The sequence below is a fragment of the Thunnus thynnus genome, chromosome 19 (assembly GCF_963924715.1).
Source record: "Thunnus thynnus chromosome 19, fThuThy2.1, whole genome shotgun sequence".
Taxonomy (NCBI): Eukaryota; Metazoa; Chordata; class Actinopteri; order Scombriformes; family Scombridae; genus Thunnus; species Thunnus thynnus.
In genome coordinates this window covers 7,059,949-7,082,080 of record NC_089535.1, presented here as the reverse complement: position 1 = coordinate 7,082,080, position 22,132 = coordinate 7,059,949, and the positions used below count along the sequence as shown (strand labels likewise).

Below are 22,132 nucleotides of genomic sequence, written 5' to 3'. Positions count from 1 at the left end.
TTTTAATCTTCTATATATCCTATTTTGAGACAGCAAGGACCAAATTTACTCTCACAGAACAGTGGCATTAATATGTCTGATATGTGAAAACGAAGAATAATGACAAATTTATGCATGTAATCAAAACAGGAGAGTAAAATAAGTCAGTCAGTCAACTCTTAGCACTTACAGTATAAGATGTTTCATCCACTTTTAGCTCAGGCCCAAATGGAGCAGATGAAATCAAACTTCCACCGATGTGAGGACCACACAAAGCCAAAAACGTACGCAGAGTTAAGTCCAAGAGCATCACACATGACCCAGTATCACAACGGGACACATTTTTTCCAGCTCTGTCATCAGCTCTGTTCTCATCCTGTCCTTTGAGGTTTTAAAAAACAAAAGAAACAAAAGTAAACAACAAATGTATCTCAAGCAGAACAAATTGGTAATGTGTGTCGGTGTTCTCAGTGGCCAGCTGTAGCTGATATGTGCACGGGTCATCTGCCTCCCTGCAGGAAGTCTATAAAATACAGGAGCCAAAATCAATACTGGTAATAAGCCATCAACTGAACAAAAGAGGTCACTGCTTCCAGACAGAGAGGGATTAGAGCTGGCATGCTTGTCTGGTTGCAATGCAGCAGTCTGAACAAAGCTGTTGCACTCTTGGATGGAAGTTTTACTACCAAACATGTCCACTTGTATAATTGGGTGCAAAGTGTCATTCATTGTCTTCATGAGTTTATAGAGACTTTTAAAGAGGGCTACTATTTTTTTTATTGAGTTTTGCACTTTGTCAAATGCACATTTAAGAGCTTAAGTCCCACCCTACTGTAGGGCTAGCCTTCATCCTTTTTTCAGTGAGGGATGTTTTATTGCCTTTACAAGAGAATTTGAAATAGATTTTGGTATATTTCCCGTGTAATATAACCTGTACATGAATCAAATAAAAAACAAAAAATAAATAGGCTATTTGTCATGTTTCTTTTTTTACCATTTATTAATTTTGCTACATACAGGCATGTTAGCACTTACTACTATATTAACTTTTCTGTTGTAACAACATATCACTTTACCTTGTTATATCACAAAACTTTCTTGTTATTATGCAAAATTAGCATTTCTCTAATTCTCGTTATTTGTTGTCAGTCACTAATCTGATCTGACAACAAATCCAGAGAGTTATACAGACAGTAGCCACATGGAACAATATGAAAGCAGCCATTAAACATAAAAACACACACTATATAACTGGATATTTTATCATGTTGACAACATCATGGAAGTTCATTTTTTATAACATACCAACTTTTGTTACAATGAGGAAAGTTTCTTGTTTTGATGAGTTTTGTGTTAAAATGAGCAAATTTAGTTTTTATAAAAAGAAACTGAGCAGATTTTTTGTCATGGCGGCAGAAATACGCTGCCATTCAATATACATGACATATATATACAATATACATAACATGATTCATGTAAAAAAAGAACATATTTCAAAGGATATTGATTTATTTGGTAATAAATGCATCTATGCCATGACTTTGGTGAAATGTGTCTTCTACTCTGTCCTATCAAGTCAAGTCAAGTCAAGTCAAATTTATTTATATAGCACATCATTTCATACATAAACTCAATGTGCTTAAAAACAAGTAAAGATCATACATTACAAATATATTACATTAACATTACATATATAAAACAAATAAGACAAAACATAAAATAAGATGTTACATAAATAAAAACATATAAAAACATATAAGACAGTATAAATATATATATATATTGTCATGACCGGCTCGCAGGCCACAACAAAGGAGGGAGACTCACACCCAAACTCAGCAATAATAAACTGAAGTTTATTAAAGTAAATAACAATAATTGCAATGGTGTGTGGAAGTCAGTATCAGTGGTGTTTGAAAGTGTGTGGATGTGTTGTATAATGTGAGGTGCGTGTTGTCAGTGCAGAGAAAAAAACCAAAAAGGCAACACAAAAAACAACCGCAGCGTGGTGAGTGGAGAAGGGCTCAGAGCGAGACTGAAATCAGGGCAGGCGGGTTTAAATGCTTTCTGGGGCACTGGCCAGGTGTTCCCAGTTAGTACTCAAATGACATCGGCTCCACCCATCCAAGGACCTGCAAACACACAGACACAAACCAATAAAGTCAGGGTCCCAGAGGGAACCTTGGCACCAAAACAAGTGATTCTTCTCTCTCTCTCTCTCATATAACTAATGTATACTAAATACCTAAACAAAACAACAAAGTATAAGCTACAATACAGAATATCAAAATATATATAATACCAAATAAAGTAACACCTCACCGTTTGTTCCCTAATAACCCTGTCATTCCCCCCTCTCGATCCTCAGCAACTGGATCCTGGAAGCTGATTAAGAGGAAAGAAAGAGAAAACAACAAGATGATGGAACCAAACAGAGCAAAATAACCACATTAAAAACAGTACATCATTCACAGGGAGCCCGAGACAAAGCGTCTGCCACCACATTGTCCCGCCCCTCGATATGACGAATATCTAAGTTATAGGACTGGAGCATCAGAGCCCAGCGAATCAGCCTCTGGTTAGGGAACTGTAAGGAACTCAAAAATGTTAAAGGATTGTGATCTGTAAAGACCATAACAGGGACAGAACTAACATACACACTGAAATGCTGCAAAGCTAAAATCAAGGCTAGTGTTTCCTTTTCAATGACTGAGTAATTCAGCTGATGTTTATTATTCCTTGAAAAAAAAGAAACTGGCTTATCCACTATATATATGTATATATCATTTATAATAAATGGCTCCTACTGAGCGATGATGGAGACTGCTTTCTGTGTTATACCTGCACTTATCACTTGTTTTTGATACATGATACATTTTTCTCAGGGAAGATGAATTTGAAGGAACTGTTAGGGCACTTATTCTTGTATTGTTCCTACATTACCTGCAGTGCAGTGAGTTGCTTTTTTTTTTGGGATAGTGACACATTATTTGTTTTGTTGTCTTTGTTCTGCATCACAATGGACTTGAAACAAAAACACCAACTTTGAGCTTTGATTGATATATATATATATCATTATCATTGTTAAAAGAAATAACAATAATAATACTGTTTCTAAAAAGGTTTCACCCATTAACCTAACTAAAAGCTTGTGAAAAAAGATATGTTTTTAGTCTACTTTTAAAGGAAGACACTGTTGTAATCTACCTGAGTTCATGTGGTAGGGAAGGACCATAATAGAAACCAGAAAAGAGTAGGACCATAATGGCTGAAGGCACCATGAGCTGATTTAGTATTTATTCTAGGTATGGTGAGGAGACCTTTATTTGATTATCTCAAGGGTCTATCTGGCGTGTATTCAGAGAGCATGTCAACAACGTAGGTGGGAGCTAGGCTGTTCATAGCTTTAAAAACAATAAGAAGTATTTTAAAATCAATTCTTTGCTTTACTAGGAGCCAGTGAAGAGAAATTAAAACAGGGGTGATTCAGTGTTCACACCTTCTGGTTTCGGTTAATACTCTGGCTGCAGCATTCTGAATAAGCTGGAGTTTATTAAGTGTTTGCTTTGCCAGTCCAGCAAAGAGTCCATTACAATAGTCTATAGTCGACTGGAAATTAATGCGTGAACCAACTTTTCAGAACCAGACTGTGACAGGAAAGATCTAATTTTGGATATATTTCTAAGATGATAAAAAGCAGTCTTAGAGATACTGGAAATGTGCTTCTGAAAGTTAAGATCAACATCCAAGATCACACCCAAGTTTTTGACATGATCACAGGGTTTTACTGATAGGGGAGTTGACAGGAGTTAATCTGGTGTCTCAAAGCCTTCGGACCTGCTAAAAGAATCTCCGTTTTGTCTTCATTTAACTGCAAGAAATTTTTGGCCATCCAATATTTAACTTCAGTAATGCACTGGATGAGATCACTCACTGGGTTAAGGTGGTTGGCAGAAACAGATATGTATAACTGTGTGCCGTCAGCATGGGACTGATTTGATATGTTGTATTGTTGAATGATGGACCCAAGTGGGAGCATATACAAATTAAACAGTAGAGGGCCAAGAATTGACCCTTGAGGGACTCCATATGGAACGCTGACTACATCTGATTCAGAGTTACCAACAGCAACAGAAAAAGATCTACCAGTAAGGTAAGAGGAAAGCCAGTTAAGAACAGTGCCTCTAAGGCCTAAACAGTGTTTCTCAAGGCGCTTAAGAAGTATCACATGGTCAACCGTATCAAAGGTTGCACTGAGGTCGAGAAGTACTAAGACAGTAACTTTGTAGTTGTCAGAGCTAATTTTAAGATCATTCACAACTCTGACCAGGGCAGTTTCTGTACTGTGGTTAACTCTAAAACCAGACTGGTAAACATCAAAGAAATTGTTATATGACAGATACATGTGTAATTGTTGATATACAACCTTTTCAAGAATTTTCCACAGGAATGGTAGGTTTGAGATTGGTCTATAGTTCTCTAGGATGAATGGAACAAGATTGCTCTTCTTTAACAGTGGTGTGACAATAGCATGTTTGAGAGCTGTGTGGAAGATTCCAGAGAATCTATCAAGATTAAGACCTAACAGTTCATGCAGTTAGTCATTGTCCTATAAACTTCAACCTTGGGATACAGTTAGCAGAATTATTTGCAATGACATTGCATTGTTTGCTTTAGGCCATTAATGTATATTTCTCTCTCATTTAACCTAAAACCTACAAAATGTCGACTAAAAGCCAGTCAGTATGAACAAAATTTATGGCCTTCAAAAAGCCCCTAAGAAAAAATGTTTTTACAACACCAGTTGGCCTCTGGGTTAACTTTCAGCACCCAAAAAATTTAAAACACATAACTGTCATGAGAAGGCATTGAAATATATGTCTATAAGGTGTTGTGTGAAATCTGTTGTTAATATTCTGCGTTCAAATTGCTAGCAGGTTAGAGGTAAAGTTGACATGGATACTTTCTTGGCTTCTTTGATCTCTTTCCTGAAGAGGCTGCCCTGAAGGAATCCATGGAAAACTAACCGTTGGCCCACTGATTTATGCTGGTCATGACAAACAAAAAGGCATTGGGAAATCCTCTGTGCTTGTTTGCCAGTGCTAACGCTGCAATTTCCGTGACCAAAACAAGAATTTCCCTATTTCACTATAAATGTTGGCTGATATCACCCTGGTTCCTCTCTCGAGGAATCCAAACATGTTAAATATTACCTCTGAGTATCATCAGTTGACCTCATGTTCCTAAAAGGAACACTCGGCTAATTCTCAGCCTTATTTCTGTCCATTTGTCATGAGAACGTCTACAGTATAACACCCACCATATTTCCCAGTGATCTCTCTATCACTGCAGCTAATGCTGGAGCACCCTAAAATTGGACTGACAGCAGTCAGTTTAGTCATATAGGCCAAAATCACATCCCTGTATATACAGTTATATGCAAACGTTTGGGCACACCTTGACAAATAACATATTTCGGTGATTCTTTTAATTTGTTTCAGCAAACATTAATGCAGTTACTTTTTATGTCATAAACTAGTACAGTGCCCGTTCAAAACGTTCTTTTCAAGGACAATGAGGGCTGCGTTTAAAAATAAAATACATAACAGAGAGCTTTTCAAAAAATGTGCATCCCAAAGTGGATTGATCAAATTGAGCTCTTAGATCATTTATTTTCTGTGGCTTCAGTTTGGATCATTTGAGTCAGTATGTTTGCCCAAAAGATTTATGCTTGAGACATTCTGGTTTTGAACTGTCCGTGGGAAGTAGCCTAAGAGTCTGTCCATTGTCGATCAAAAGCTGTTCACTGTTTACTTTTCTCTTTTTAGAGAAAATAATGTGAGAAACCTTTCTTTGACTCGCTGTACAGCCCTGGTCACCCGCTGTTTTCATGCTTATGGGTTTATTATTATGGAGTACAAAAAACACCTATTTTTTGGTGAAAACAACCCATGACACAGAGGTGAGCGTGTTTATTCAAAGTTTATTAATATTAAACATGTTGCATGTCCAAATTGCACCAAATTCAACACTACTCTTCAGATGAACAGTTTTGGTGATACGCAAAGTACAGACAGAAAGACTTACAGAGAGTCCTTCCTTTGTAGTTAGATTAACAAAAATAAAAAAATAAAAACATCATTGTGGCATGTGCAAAAGTTTGGGCACCCTACATATTCAGTACTTAGTAACACCCCCTCTGGCAGATATCACAGCTAGTAAACGCTTTTTAGCCATCTAGAAGTCTTTCACTTCTTGTGTTTGGGATTTTCTCCCATTCTTCCTTGCAAGAGGCTTCTAGTTCTGCAATATTCTTAGGCCGTCTTGCATGCACAGCTCTTTCAAGATCTACCCATAGTTTTGTGTGATGTTTACTTCCAGAATTTGCGGGTATTTAGTGGAATCCATTCTTTCCTCCACCCGTGTAATGTTTCTTGTGCCACTGGCAGCAACACAACCCCAAAGAATGATTAGATCCACTCCCATGCTTAACAGTTGGCAAGCTGTTCTTTCCATGAAATGCTGCTCCTTTTTTTTCTCCAAATATATCTTTGCTGATTGTGGCCTAAGAGTTCTCTTTTAACTTCATCAGTCCACAGCACTTGTTTCCAGAACACATCAGGCTTCTGTAGATGGCATACGTCTGACATTGGATTTTATGATGAGGATGCAGGTAAGGTTTTCTTCTACTGACGCTTCCATGAAGGTCTTGTTTGTGCAAGCATTGCTGCACAGTGGAACGGTGCACCACCACTCCTGAGTCTCCTAAATCTTCCTGCAAGTTTTTTTTACAGTCAAATGGGGGTTTGATTTTCCTTTCTGACCAGCAGCAGTTCTCTCTGAGAGTTTTCTTGATCTTCCAGATCTCATCTTGACCTCCACAGTTCCCCTAAACTGCCATCTCTTAGTTACTTTATTATCTCCTTGTAACATTTTCACCATCTTCTGACATTTTACTAACTCAAAAATTAATCAAATACTCACAATATGTAAATACTCAAGTACACTATGGTTACTGTGAATATAGCACTTGAGCAAAATGTATTTAGTGACTGCATAATATCATTACCACCGCTGTCGCTTTTAGATTTTTAGATGGTGTTGGCAACTTTGATTAACAATTTCCAAATCAGTGTATGGCATCTAAAAACTTCAAGTAAACACAAATAACTCCTGATATGGATGACTGCTGCAGCAAGAACTTAAAAGCATGTAAAAGCATTTTATATACATCAGATATCAAACTTAAAAACCTTACTACAATAAGCTATACTGCACATTTGTGTTTGTTTTTCAGCACTGAAAAGACAGCATAACCCTGTTAATCTATTTGCATCGTGTAACTCGAGCTCAACATGAAAACAGGATGGCACACAACGTTGGTGCCAAGTGCTTCGAGATTGGAGAGTAAAATCATAGAAATGTCTTAACACGTTGTCAGAGCGTTTGTTATTGTCAGCTTAGCCCGAATAGTGGGAAGTGCTGAAGACAGTGAATGTGAAATTTATAGTCCTTTTATGTTTGTCTGTGAATCAAAATTTAACAGCAATAAATAACCAACAAGATAGTTTTCACTTGTCTTGAAGTAATCCAGACTGTAATCAATGCCCTTTTGTTGACATAGTTCATCAGAAATCCCTAAAGGATGACATGTCATTTTCTGGACTGCTTTAGCCTAAATATTTGGTTTCCAGGGAACGAGAGCATCAGTGCAAATGTTTTTAAAACTGGCTGACAAGAATCATCTTACTCTGGATTTTTTGGCTAATCTGTAAACTTTTAATCAAACAAGGACAATGCTGCCTATTTTGGATGGGATCAACAATATTGTACCAGATGATGCTGGGCTCTTAGTCTCAGTGTTCAAATAAGTCATCTGTGGATGGATTCCAGCATTAGCAGAGTTTATTCCCAAGGATTTCCCATCCCACACGCAGGATTCCTTGGTATTGTATTGCAGATGTGTATTTTGGCACTGAAATGAAGGGCCGTAATTTATAACTTTAGATGCAACACCAGACTTTTTGTTTCAGGGGCAATAAACCAGGTCAGACAAAGCCAAAGTGTAAGCAAGTTTTTACAGTGGAAACCAAAGCAAACCAAGCTCTTGATAAAAACAATCTGATGACTGCATCACTGCAGGAAGCCAAGACAACCATTTATGTTAACTGTGAAACAACTGGTGGATAATTAACATAAATTAGAACAATCAAGATGCCCTGTGCAACTCGAACAGTTTGTCGTTCCAGGCTTTTGTGCTGAAAATAACCAACTAATAATAGTAATAAGTGACCTTTTCAAAGGTTTATTGTAACTAATGCATTATGATGGCTAATAAATAATGTCATAAATAACAGAGGTTATATAAGGGCACTTTTCACATAGAGCAGGTCTAGACTGTAGTCTTTGATTTACAGAGACCCAACATTCCCCCATGAGCAAGCGCTTGGCGACAGCGGCAAGGAAAAACTCCCCTTTAACGGGAAGAGACCTCAAGCAGAACCGGGCTCAAGGTGGGCGGCCATCTGCCTTGACCGGTTGGGTTGAGATAGAAAGAGGGAGGAGGGAGGGTCTGTGTATGTCAGTAATAATCCATTAATAAATACAACATTTGGGTTGTTAGGTGGTTTATCCTTTCTATTTAGTGATAATGCTCTAAATGTTGGTAATCCATTTATAAATACTCACACTCAGTTTCTCACATTCGAGTAATGAGACATCAGGGGCTGCAGTCAGAAAATGATTTAACTTGCCACTAGGAGTCCACCTAAATGCCACTAAAAGCTCCTTTCTTTTATCAAACACCATCTACATGTTGATACTTAGATATTTTTTCCAGCTGACTTAACAAATCTTCATCCTTTGATGGGAAAACTCTACATATAGTGCCTATTTTACCAGGTAAACCAATGGCCATAAAATCAGTTTCAATCATTTATTTATTGCAATTGGTGATTATTTAACGTTCACTTCAACTGTCAAACAAAATGGAACCTGAAGAACGTAATTTTGGTGTGATCAATAATTCTGACATTAAGTTCATCTGTGTTCAAACTGTATTTTCCAGTGTTCAGGTAATAGAGAGTTGTGCAAACCATCATCTCTGGTGTTATTGTATTGTTTTAATTTATTGCTACACTGATTGGACTTAGGAGCCCTCTGGACTTCCTCTAACTTCTCTCAGACTTAAAAGCTATTTTAGCGCTAAAATGCTTTGTGAATTAGTCTTAAATAAAAAACTTAGGGGTCGGGAAGTTAGGACTAACATACCTTTTATCTTTAGGAGTTTCTCCTAAGTTGGCCAGTTAAAGGCTACTCTTAGCTTTAGGATGTTTTGTGAATACGGCCCCTGGTAAGCAGTTATGAATGTTAACAAGTATTTAATAAAAGCTTTTTACAATTATCCATATATTTAGGTGTTGAAAAGTTGTTGATAAATTAATGTTGGTCCAGATTTTCTGCAGCCTTATTCCAGAAAGCAAGTGGTAAAACAGTCCATTGAACTAGTCTCATGAATTAAAGAGCTAGCCAAAAAGATAAAGCAAGTGTCACACTGAAGAAGGATAAACACAACCAAAGGGATTTTCCACAGTTTGGCAACCCAAAAATGAATGGCTTATACTTGACCTGTAAATGTCAATAAGTGATGTACTGACATTAAGGCCATTAGTTACAACATCCTTTATAAAGTGAGCCTTATTAGAGAGTGGTGCTAAAAAGGTCAAGGATGAAAGTAAGTACATAAAATATATAAGTCATATTTGAAAAAGTGACTTTTAGAATCATCTTTAGATATGCACTGCGATGAAAAGATCAAGTGGGTGACTGCTTGTACTGAATGTTGTTCTGGCTGTTTGTACGAGGTTATGATCTCCGGTGTCTGGAATGTTTAAAATCTCCTGAAAGAAAACACTCCCAGAGGCTTTAACAAACTCTTGTTAGAGAGAAATTAAATGATATAGATCTATTGATTTGTATTGTTTGCCTACTATAAAACCAGGGGTGAAGGTTTTCAGCCCACTATAGACATTTATCAGGCTATCAGACTCTCCATCCCTGGATGTCCTGTGGCAACCTCATTAATTGTGTAATGGATATAAAAGCTTCAACTATAAACATCTTTTCTCCAGGAGTCTTTCCAAAAGGAACAAGGCCCCAGGAGGCCCTGGAAGATCTCAAATTCAGCCAGGAAGTTGTTGAACAAGGCTACTGGATCCAAGAACACCAATAAAAACACACTCCGGTCCTGGAAACTGACAATTAATTTATTTTAGTGAAAGGCTGCTATTTTGGAAATAACAATATAGCTGATTAATGACTATATGAATTCCACCAAAGGTGCTAATATTCTTCACAATTATTGATGTAAAGTTCAGGATTTGTTTGAAGGTCATTACATTCAAGTTGATTCAGTACATGCATTACTGTGGTACTATCCAATTATAACATTAGCGATTAATTTACAATGTACTCAAGTAAAATCCGTCATTTTAAAAAAGCAGATGATATTTAAATTCCTCTCTTATTTGATTTCAGCACATCTAACACATCTAACACTATCGATCAGAGGCTCATGTGATGCAATTACTGCATTAGTTGCCAGGTGACTGCTTCCAGAGTGGAAAGAGGAAACAAGCATGCTACAGGTCAATAGGTTCACTAGAGGATGGGTGACATGATCGAGATATGGCTCATCGCACTGGCAAACTTAAAAAAAGAAAAAACAGTGATAATGACATTGTTGCCCTCTTCCTGTTACTGTTATGTTTGTGAGCAATTAACAAAGCTGTGTACGATTTTCAAAAAACCTTCTAGACTGGTTACAGACTAGGGATGTCAGTTTTGCTTAATTTTGCTTTCGATAGACACCCATTAACTGGTAACTGACTGCTTAATTTTTAAGAAAAGTTGTGATGTAGCTTTCGTTTGTGTGAGCTGTCCAGCAGTCAGTGGTCAGAGCTAACTTGTCTGCCCTGGTTAGCTTGACTTTTAACTCATCATTTTTCACCTCAAAGTGTTTTCAATGCGTTAAGTCACAGTAGCTCTCGATGGCATAATGTACTCAGGCTTGAGGTACCAAACTAGCTTGTTCAATCCCTCACCCTCTACCACATTCATATTCGTCTCAATCATTTGGTACACCACCTGGGTGATGGTTATTACAGACAGACCATAGGATTAGCATGCTAAGCTAACAGTCTGTCAGCTATGTGACTTTATATCCGAGCCATAAAGTCTTTCAGAGCACACAAACACTGTAAACACACCTGTTACCTGCCCAACACAGTGCTGTTACACCGGAGACACCATGGCTACACATTATTTTTATACAGTCTATGGGCTACACATAGGACGGCATGGCTATGCTAACGATGCTGGCCATGCTAACTAGCTGCTAGCCACCATGCAGGCTGGTAAAATGGATCTGTCACATTTCTTTATATCTCTGTGTTAGTGCTACTGTCAGTGTCAGAGCCTCCTTGTGAGACGCTTTGGGCGGTAAATGTTTGTTTTTAGGGCTGTGCTCTTAGTCCCACAAGGTACCGAAATTTGGCATCGATTGAGCTTACGTGAATAACATTGGGTGACGAGTCCTAGTATGCAAATTAATCTATAGACTGGCATGTGCAACCGGTCAAAAATATTACCGTTGACATCCCTATTACAGACTTCTGTACATGGAGAGGGAGAGCGACAGAGACAGACTCACCAAAAGAGAGTTAACATAGTGAATGAACTCACTGTTGTCCAAGTGGAAGATGACTCAGCTGCAAATGAGTTAGTCACCGGTCATGCAAACTCCACGGTCTCATCAGTGGAGCCACTGACATCATGACTGTCTGTGAAACACCAGCTGGCCCTTCATAACTTCAACCTTAATACATTACATTTGATGAGTGATAGTTGTTTGATTAACTGAATGTCTTGAATGTTCTCTGATAAAATGTGGGTGGTTATGTTGGTTATATGATCTACCAGGGGTAATAATTGCACCTCCGAAATTCCCCAAGGATACATTTCATGTTTTCTATATATAACATTAACTACACTATACTATAGCAAAGCCTCCTGACAAACCAGTGGTCCAATCTGTGCGAGCAGAGTGCCATAGAAAATTGTCTGTATCCTGTCTTTTTAATTATGTATTGACAAGACCCCAGGGAGTGACCTGCTTTCATCACTAACAAGCATTTAGTCAGCCAATGTGGGACACGGTAATAGACAAGAACAAGATACAACGCTACATAAAGAACAAATAAACCTTCGAATTAGATTTTTTTTAATCTTCTGTGTTTGTGTCATTAGTAGCCAACTCATCAGAAGAACATTAATCTTCTTCGATGAACACAGAGGAGCTGCAGTTGTATTTCTTCACATAGCACAAACTAATAATCTGCCATTACAAGAAGAAGCGAGGGTGACCTGCCTTATTTGAGGTCACTCAATGACAGATACCAGCAGGTTTCTTTCAATATCTATTCAAATTCTTCCATATAAATGGTTGGTGACAGCCTCAGTAGTAACTCTGTTGAAGCAGTACCTAATAACACCGACCATAAGAAAAACAGAATTAGGAAGCATAAACATTCCTGAGGATAAAAAATGATCTATTGTGCAACAGCTTGTGTTAGCATCCTGAAACATACAGGCCTGTGAATACAGGAGGTGAAAAGCAGTTGAAGATTTCACTGCTTGGTTGATGAGTTAGAGTTATAAATTTACATATGGCACAGAGATGAACCACCAATTACGTGTGGATGCATTCGCTTATTGATCTGTAAAATTACACTGATAACGTTTGGCATCTTCATGGAGAACATGTGTGTTGTTTAGAAGAATAACAAGACTAAGGCTGAATCCAAATGTCCAGACTTCACCATACTTCCAGACTAGCAGACTTAACAGGTGCGTTCCTGTGAAGTGTCGAGTGCTGTCCAAATCCATAATTCATCAAGTCCACAATGGGCCTCCAGCGGACTTTCTGCAGAATACCAGAAAGTCCGCTTGGGGTGCAGAGTTCACCAGACTTTGCTCTGAAAATAACCCATATTTTTTTTCTCAATGAATCCATTAATCATTAAAATAGCTAAAAGTGACTTATAATTTGCAATTTATAGATGCCTGAGATAGCAAATTCAAATTTCTCAAAGATATTCAGTTTAAGTAAACAATCCTCACATTTAAGAAGCTGGAAACAGTGAATGTTGAAAAATAACCAAAACAAATCAATTATCACAATAGTTGATTAATTCAATCAATTCACTGATTGTTTCAGCTCTACTGAAAAATGTCGACCTTAGAGATGCACCAATATGGAATTTGAGGGCCGGTGACGGAAATGATCTGTTTGTTGTAGCCGATACATATAATTTTTAATCTTACAAATGTGAAAAAATGTGAAGAGGACAATAAAGGCTATATTTTTAGATATAGACTAGTTTATTTTTTTAATACAACACCAACATTTAGAGAGCTCTCACCTTAGACTAAACCAGCCTAAAAACACACCCAATAAAAGTCCATTTGCTAATGATTATCCTTCTGATTCATTCATATATATATTGAAGAGGACCACGGTTGCAATTTATGAATATTGATTTATAATGGTACCATACTGTACAATATGATTCTTGCATCAATGAATTCTGACAGATTGAAGAGAATATTTACTTGATTTTTAGACAGACACAAATAGCACAACAGTTAAGGCTTTTTCATTGGACTTAATCATGCTACTAAAATCTAGCCTCAGCTTATTTGGCTGAAGCTCAAGCAGTAAAACAGCATCTAGGACACGGAAATGGAAACTTTGGCTCCTGTAAAATCCATGTGATCACCATATTGCTCCACTTTTAAGCGTTTACAGCTTGAACTCCCAACATATTACTGTTTGACTTGGTTGTTTATTGGTTGACTTATTTGATGAGAGGAAAATCAGTTGCATGTCTCTCCAAGGTTTCTGATGTGCGATAATGTATTTTTTCTAATATGTTACAGGATTTCTATAGACACTTTCATACCCAGTGGATGATTGTGAGCCAGTTTCAGGCTGTTTTCAGTTGAATGCAGCACTTTCTGGCAACTACAAAGTGTCCTGTGCTTTAAAGCCAAGATCTTGGAATATGACTTTCAAAAAGTATGAAAACTAAATATACAGAGGAACTGCAGGTGTCCCTCCTAATCCCCTTGTCTAACTTCCAACAAACACTGGAGACCAAGCGTGCCATGAAGATCGCCATTATGAAAATATGTCTTCATTTCAGGGGGTCGAGGGCAGCGCACTTCAGCCATGACAGCACAAGTAAATGTTTAGATTACAAAAGGACATATAATACGATCAACAAGGAAAGTTCATCAACATTTGCCATTAGTAGAGAGAAAAAAATGATTGCAGGACTATTTCTGGTAAGTCACATTTGACACATCATCTACAATCTTTACCTAGAAAACCAGAGACTGTTCCTTCCTGCAGATGACCACTTTGTTAATTTTACCAGCCAACTCCTGCCAAAGTCTTTCAAACAGTCACATATCTGGGAAATTAGTAGAGTGTTTCTGGCTTCTAGTCTGGTTAAAGTTGCATTACACAGAGTCTTTAAAATGGTTACATCATCAGACATCAGCTGTTGCTACTGTATATATATGAGTGTGAGTAAGCTAACTCCTGCTTCACGTCCTGTCTGACCTGAATCTGTGGGAACACGAGGACGGTGGGGAAAAAAAGTACAAGGAAAGACATGGAGATGATTTTTAACATTGAGGACGATGCCAGAAAGCTTCTACATAAGAATCAACAAACTCTGACCACCGAAGCCAAAAAAACATGACATAGAATCACAACTATGTCTTGGGCCATGTGGCATTAATCTGGTCAGAGCAGTTTGACAGCACAAATAGAAACTGACCGTCACTTTTCTTACCACAGTTGATGAATTTGATTTGTTGTCCATGTTTGGAGAAAGTAATTTATTGACCTACAAAGTTATTTTGGTAATGCACAAAACTGAAATGGCTGTTTCAATTTCTGAGCATTATACACATGAAAAATATTCCTGTGCCTCAAATAACCACTTAAATGAAAGCTGTCCCACTGCAAGTCTTGGTTTTAATTCTCAGTACAACTATTGTCTGGGGATCAATGCTAATTTTATTGTTGTCAACACTCATTTGAATAACCTGAAGCCACTTATTATTTGTAATAACTTATCATTAGACTATTGAACTCTCATTCACAAGTGAATTTTGATGTCTTTTTTGAGCATTGTTCAATGAACATATTTTCTGATTCTAGATTAAACCATTAAATCATGCTGCCATCTAGAAATTATTCAAAAATCTATTTAGCTGCATCATTTTCATCACAATGAATCTTTTGTGATGACTACGACATATTCAGATTGTTTGTTTTGTCTGACCAACAGTCCAAACCCCACATTTACAGTATTCAGTTTACTGAAAACAAGCAAATATTCACATTTGACAAAATATAACCAGTGAATTTTTGGCATTTTCCTAAAATATGCCAATAAATCATCAATTATTAGACCCAAATCCTCCTTTTCATTTCATATAAGAAACAATTACAGGTAACTATTTGGCATTTCTTCACCAAAATCTATCCTTAAAGGCGACGTATCATGCATATTTCCAGATTGATATTGACATTCTGGGTTCTGTACTGGTATATCCTTGCATTATTTACTGTACCTCTCGGCAGACTTCCGACAGTTTCCAGACTCCTTTTTCTTATTCTTAACTCGAAAAGGAAACTTCTCAAATACATCCATAGATGTTCGAGCCCAAATCGGAAATATATAAATATATAAAAATGAAATAAAAAGCATGTTATTTCCCTTTTAACTTAGCAGAGACGATATCCTGAATCCTGCAAGGACAAGCACTATGAATGTGTAATAGCTGATCTTTCACCTCCAAAGAGATAAAAGATGCATGATGTAAGTCTAAAGTAAATATCTACGAACCATGTTTAACAAATACTGCTGCGTTCACTCTGAATCATGATCAAAATGTCTGGAACCCCACATGGAGTCAAAGCAGGGATATTTTCCATTAAACCAAATAACGCATTCATTACTCTGGTTGTTTAGTCTGAAGGATGCTGCTGGCATCAGTACTTCATGTTTGACTTAAAGAGAGCAATCCTAAAGTGGTGAGGCATCCGGGCCTTTTCATACACTGTTGTCATCCTCAATGTCTGGCTTATGTACTTATTACTGCTTTGTCACTCTTGTTTGTTTCGTTCAAGCCAAGTCCAAAACAGAGCTTGGATGAATCACTGACATCCATCTCAACTGTTCTGTTTCAACTCACAAACAGAGTCAAGTTTTATGCATTTACATATTTGAGTCTAACATACTTAACATACGCATTTTAAATAAAGAATCAATGTTTCAGACCTTTCCTAGAGCATTTAAGAGCATAAAAAAGACACATATTGAAAGAACATACTTTAGCAACAGTTTTTTTCCCATAAATACTGACCATGCATACTTCTTCTTCTGCTTGTGAGTGTACAAGCAGAACAACAACAAACAGCTGCTTTCTTTACCTGTAAAGCATCTGTCCGTGTTGTTAGAATTATGCCAATAACAGGTCACTGCTGCACCAGTCCATTTACCTGCTATATTATTAAAGCAGTGTTCACTGACTCCCCTCATAAACCACCGTAAACATCCAGGTGCTCAGCTAACACTGTGAACAGTGGCCTGGCTGTGAACCCAAATCTTTTATGTTGCATTCATGTACTGTAGTTACAACAAACCACAGTTACTATCAGTTAAGACAGTTACAGAAAATAGACACAGATTTAAAACAAGTGACACAAGGAAAAGATTCAATTTGCTTTAAGAATCAAGCTAGGACCGTAACTAACGATTATTTTCATTATCGATTAATCTGCTGATTATTTTCTTGATTCATCGTTTTGTCTGTAAAATGCCTGTTATAATTTTGTAGAGCTCATGGTGACATATTCAAATGTCTTGTGTTTTTCTGAGCAACTGTCCAAAATCCAAAGATATTCAGTTAATTATCATGTATGACAGATAAAAGCTTCAAATCCTCACATTTGAGAAGCTGCAACCAACAGATGTTTGTAACGTTTGCTTCAAAAATGACTACAACGATTATTTGATTATCAAAATAGTGGAGTGCCCGACCCCTCGGTTGGGAACCACTGGACTAAACTAGCTAACTGTATATATATTAAGTAGTTGAAACTAGCAGTAACAGTAACATGCTGCTCTAATGCTGATGCTTCAGTATTAATAATCTAATGAAGTCATATATAATAATATATTTTAACTACACCAAGCTGATAATACTTATGTACTTTTACTTTAGTAGGATTTTTCATGCAGCACTTGTACTTGCAATGGAGTATTTTTACATTGCGATATTGGTACTTTTAATTAAGTAAAGTATCTGAGTACTTCTTAGACCACTGGTTGGTGGGCATACAGCACTGTTACCCCTGCTACGATCCATTTCCGTACGTTCACCTGATAGAGGAAAGCAGACTGTAAAGTGTAATTCTATCAGAGGTTTATTAATTTTCAATCTGCTTTCCTGTTTGCAGTCCTCCCTCCCAGAAGCACACAAGGAACAACTTGTATCACAGGTTTAGTGCTGATAAACATTTCCGTTCTGTGTTCTTGTTAGTACTCCCAGCTCCACATGTAGGCCCAAATCGTTTTTACTTCTTTTTCCCCCATCTCTTCCACCATTTGTGCACCATAAGTATCAAATGAAGAAGCACCTCAACCGCATAAAATTTATGCTGATGCTGGACGCCTTGCAACTCTTTGTTGGAAATTACACTGGAATTTGATTTTTTTGTTTGTTCTTTTGGCTGGATTGATTTGTTTGGATTTAACCACAAGATGGTGCCATAATGTGTAAAGCAAATACAGGAAACAATACAATGGATGGCTTGATTGCTGAATGATGTAATTATCCTTTTGGATGTCTTGTGTGATGTTTGAAAATGTATGAAAATTGGTTTTCAAGTTATTATTCCTGTTTGGCTCCCGATGAAGGTGTAAGCTGACACGTTGGGCTTTGATTCAGCACAATGCTGTTTGAATAAAGAAGTTGATGAAATGAGCAAGTCTATGTAAGTCTCCTCCTCCTTCAAGCACCATGCACATACTTTATGGTCCAGGTATTCCAAGAAGTACAGTAAGCCTAAGTGATTATCTACTAAAAGTACCACACAAGAGCAGTGCTGGAACTGACCGAGGCAAACAACAAGACAACACAGGAACATCTCTGTGGAGATTCATTCAGTGCTGATATTGAGCCAACAGAGGAGCTGCAACGGATCTACGAGTACAGGACTGTGTCATCTGTTCCACTCAGCAGTCTTTGAGTGTTGGAAAGAGAATGCAAATGTTTATCCCATGCCTGAAGCCCTGTCAAAGCTTAGGAACATCTTCATTCCAGCAACGTCACTTCCCAGTGATTGACTTCTCAACCGCAAGGGATACTGAACTTTTGAAAGTGCTCGTGAGAATATGTTGATTTATCTGTTTTGGTTTTTTTTTATATTTGTGACAGTGTTTCATGTGCAAGTGTGATAGATTTGTGTCTGTAAAAGGGGAGATGGGTTTTTATATAGTTAGTGTGAGTGTGTACATTTGAGTGGGTAGGGCTGCGACTAATGATCATTTAACGATCAATCGATTAATTATTTTGTGTATAAAATGTCTAAAAATAGTGAAAAAGTCCGTTATAATTTCTTAGAGCCTAAGGTGATGTCTTTTGAATGTCATGTTTTCTCTTATCAACAGTCCAAAATCAGAAGATATTCAGTTTCCAGTCATGTATGACATTGAAAAGTGTTAATAATATTTTGTCCATCCAATTAACATGCATGAAGGGGCAAAATATTAGAAACATTTCTCAATATAATGCACTCAAGTACACCACTACCACCACCCACTATGACCTGAATAATAAACATAAAGTAGAATTAGCACCTTTCTGACAATGTCAACCAAAACTGACAATATATAAGCTTTGTAAAAGTAGAATTTATAGCAGCGCTGTTGTATTGGATTGCATTAGATTGCACAGGTGTTCCTAATAAAGTGCGCTGTGAGTGCAAGTAGGATAGCAACAGCATATTTGAACAGAAACTGGTCAGCAAAACATAACACACAAGCTAACCAGCACACACAGCCTGTATGATATGCTAGCAATAAACCTTAGTAAACAGAGCCAAAAATCCACTCAAAATATATTATGTTAGCACAAGCACCAAATACTTAGCTCGGTGAAGTGCAGCAAAGGTCCTCATCTTGGTGGAGTATACATTCTTGAAGAGTCGACCACATACAGCCATCGGAGCGGGAACAGAAAAACGTCTGTGGCCATTACTACTCTGCAACCGAAGCTAACGGTCGACCAACTGTCCCTTAGCATCGGGACTGCGGGACAAACAGGGTTATTTCCCGCTCAAAGCGATGTCCTACAATCATATTGAACTGTTGGTAGCTCGGCTGGCTTCCCTACTAACTCATATAAGAAAAGTAGCGGCAATTTATTCCAGCAATTTCCAGCAGAGTTTCCCATTTAGCAGTGTGAGGTTACTAGCAGCGAGCAGCAAGACTCTAGTTATACATACACGGCGCCATTGAGGAGGGTGCGTTGAATATAAGTCACGGCCTGTTCAGCTAGTCAGTTGATGGAGGTGTTGCACCGCATGAGTTACCTGACCACATAGAGACATATTTGCTCCAATTCTTTCTTTCAGACAGCTCAGTAATACTCAATGTGATGAGTAAATTGCATATTCTTGGCTTAGAATAGATACATAGCTCATATTTGTCACAGAATTTGTGTTATTATTAGTTTTAATCTCATTTCCAGTGGTGGAAGAGGTAGTCAGGTCTTTACAGCAATGTAGAAATGACTCATTGTAAGCAAAAGTAGACGTGCATCATTAGCAAAATGTTGTTTATGCAACGTTGTTTATGCAGAAAAAGCCACCCTGTGAGTGTTTGTCATTTTATATTATAATAGCCTATTTGATTATTAATCAAGTATTCATGTGTAAGACAGACAGACAGACAGACAGACAGTTTTTCTACAAATATCACTCTGTTGTGATTTCTTTGTTATCTTTGCTCATAATTTCATTGCACAGTAAAATGCATTGCAGTATGTTGAATTTTATTAAATGTTATAAATAATTCTGATGAAATAAATAGCCCTCAGAAGAGCTTTTGAGCTGCACAGGGCTGCAAAAAGAGAAACTTTTTTCCCATCATTGTCAAAAGGAAGAGTTCGTGAGAAGAAAGCTCTCCGAATCACCGTCCCCATCTCCCCACTCAACCACATCCTGCAAAGGTAACCATTTTTCCGTCAGTTCACATCCTCTAAACTTGGTGTCTGTGACTCACACGCCAACCAACCAGCCCTTTGAGAGTATGATGAGTGTGAGAACTATCACTGAATCAGTGTCATTAAATCAAATTATATGAAAGGGAAGTAGAATGGATCTCTTTTAAACAAAAAGTTCCGTTCATGTAATATAAAACAAGTGCTGAAAGAAGCAGCATCCCTGTCTTTGGGCATTAAAGAAGTTGAAGGAAACATATTAATACTTCTTTCTAAATTTGCATTTGGACAGAACTCAGCAATGCACAATACACAGTGTTGTTTTGAGGGACAAAGTGCCTTGCATGATTCATTTTATTCTTCTTATGAACATATTCCGGCAGTTCACTTCCAGCAATGAAAGGTCTATCTTAGATTTGTCGGAAAATGCAAATAGCCTCAAAATGACACTGCCCATAAAAGTACAATAGTCCTTCTTTTCCTATTTTTTATTTTTAACATAGTACAGTGCATCACTACACTCAGGCCATTCATCAAGGGACCCATAGTGCCCTCTAGTGAGCAATGATGGAAAGTAACTAGGACATTAATGAGGTACTTTCCTTGAGTATTTCCATTTTATGATACTTTCTAATATTGTCCACTACATTTCAGAGGGAGATATTGTACTTTTTACACCACAACATTAATCTGACAGCTACATTTTCATTAATAGTTAAGATTAAAACAATAGTTTTAAGATTAAGATTTTAAATAAAAACTTATAATAACCTTATTTTTATGTATTTGTTTGATTATTTAACAGGGGCCATATGGATACATATTGTCACATAAAGACAAGCGATGCAACAGATTTAATGAATAGAGTATAGAGCATCTAGGTGAAGGTAATTTGCAGCTTCTGTCCGTGGTTAGGCTATTAAAACTAGGTTCAAACAATCAAACAAATACACTGATAAAACAGAATGTGGAAAAAAGCAACAGGAGAGCTAAAACAGACTATGTACATGTGTATATGCATGTGTCTGTGTGTATATACATGTGTGCATTATATATGACTGTGTATAGGCCAGTGTGTTTACAGTATATGTAAGCAAAGATTAAACAAGTGAATCAAATCATAAGTTATTCAGTTTTCACATCTTATAGGATAAAATAAATTGTTTTTAAAAGTTTAAATCAGTGGTTTCCAACTTTTTTTGGCTTGTGACCCCTTATAATAAAGCCACGTCTGAGAGAGATTTCCATTCTAAACTCCTCAGATGGTTTCGTTTAAATAATTGTTTGAGGCTCAAACAGGTCAAATTATCCTTCACAAAAAAGCAAAGACCAGAGGAAAGTCAAAAAAATAAGTATAGCAGCAGAACTTTTTTTTCCTCTTTCCTACCCCTTAAATCATCTCACAATCCCCTCTGACCTTTGGAGGGGGCCTTACCTCAGGTTGAACTGCTTATAAAGTAGTTTAAACTAGCTTCACCTCAACCAACTACAACAGTAAAATGTTACTTGCACATTGCTGCATCATTGTTAACAATCTGCTGATGTCATATATACAAATATATCAGTCACAGAAGACAATTTTCTGCATAATGAGTACTTTTACTTCTGATACTTTAAGAATATCTTGCTGATACTTTTGTTCTTTTAATAAAGTCAGATACAGAGCTTGTAATTAAGTATTTTTGGATTAGTGTGTTGGTACTTTTACTGAAGTAAAGGACTTGAGTACTTCTTCAACCACTGCCACAACTTTCTACTAAAAAGGGAGTTTAAAATAACATCAACAAGC

The 22,132-nt window shown here is 37.2% G+C and overlaps 1 long non-coding RNA gene across 1 annotated transcript; it reads right to left on the bottom strand.

Annotated features, from left to right (window-relative positions):
- Positions 1-960: 960 nt before the first annotated feature.
- On the bottom strand, positions 961-8,601 carry LOC137170831 (uncharacterized). Its single transcript, XR_010924677.1, has 2 exons — positions 2,302-8,601; positions 961-2,111 (listed from the first exon to the last, which is right to left on the bottom strand). It is a non-coding gene; the product is annotated as an uncharacterized lncRNA (long non-coding RNA).
- Positions 8,602-22,132: the final 13,531 nt, after the last annotated feature.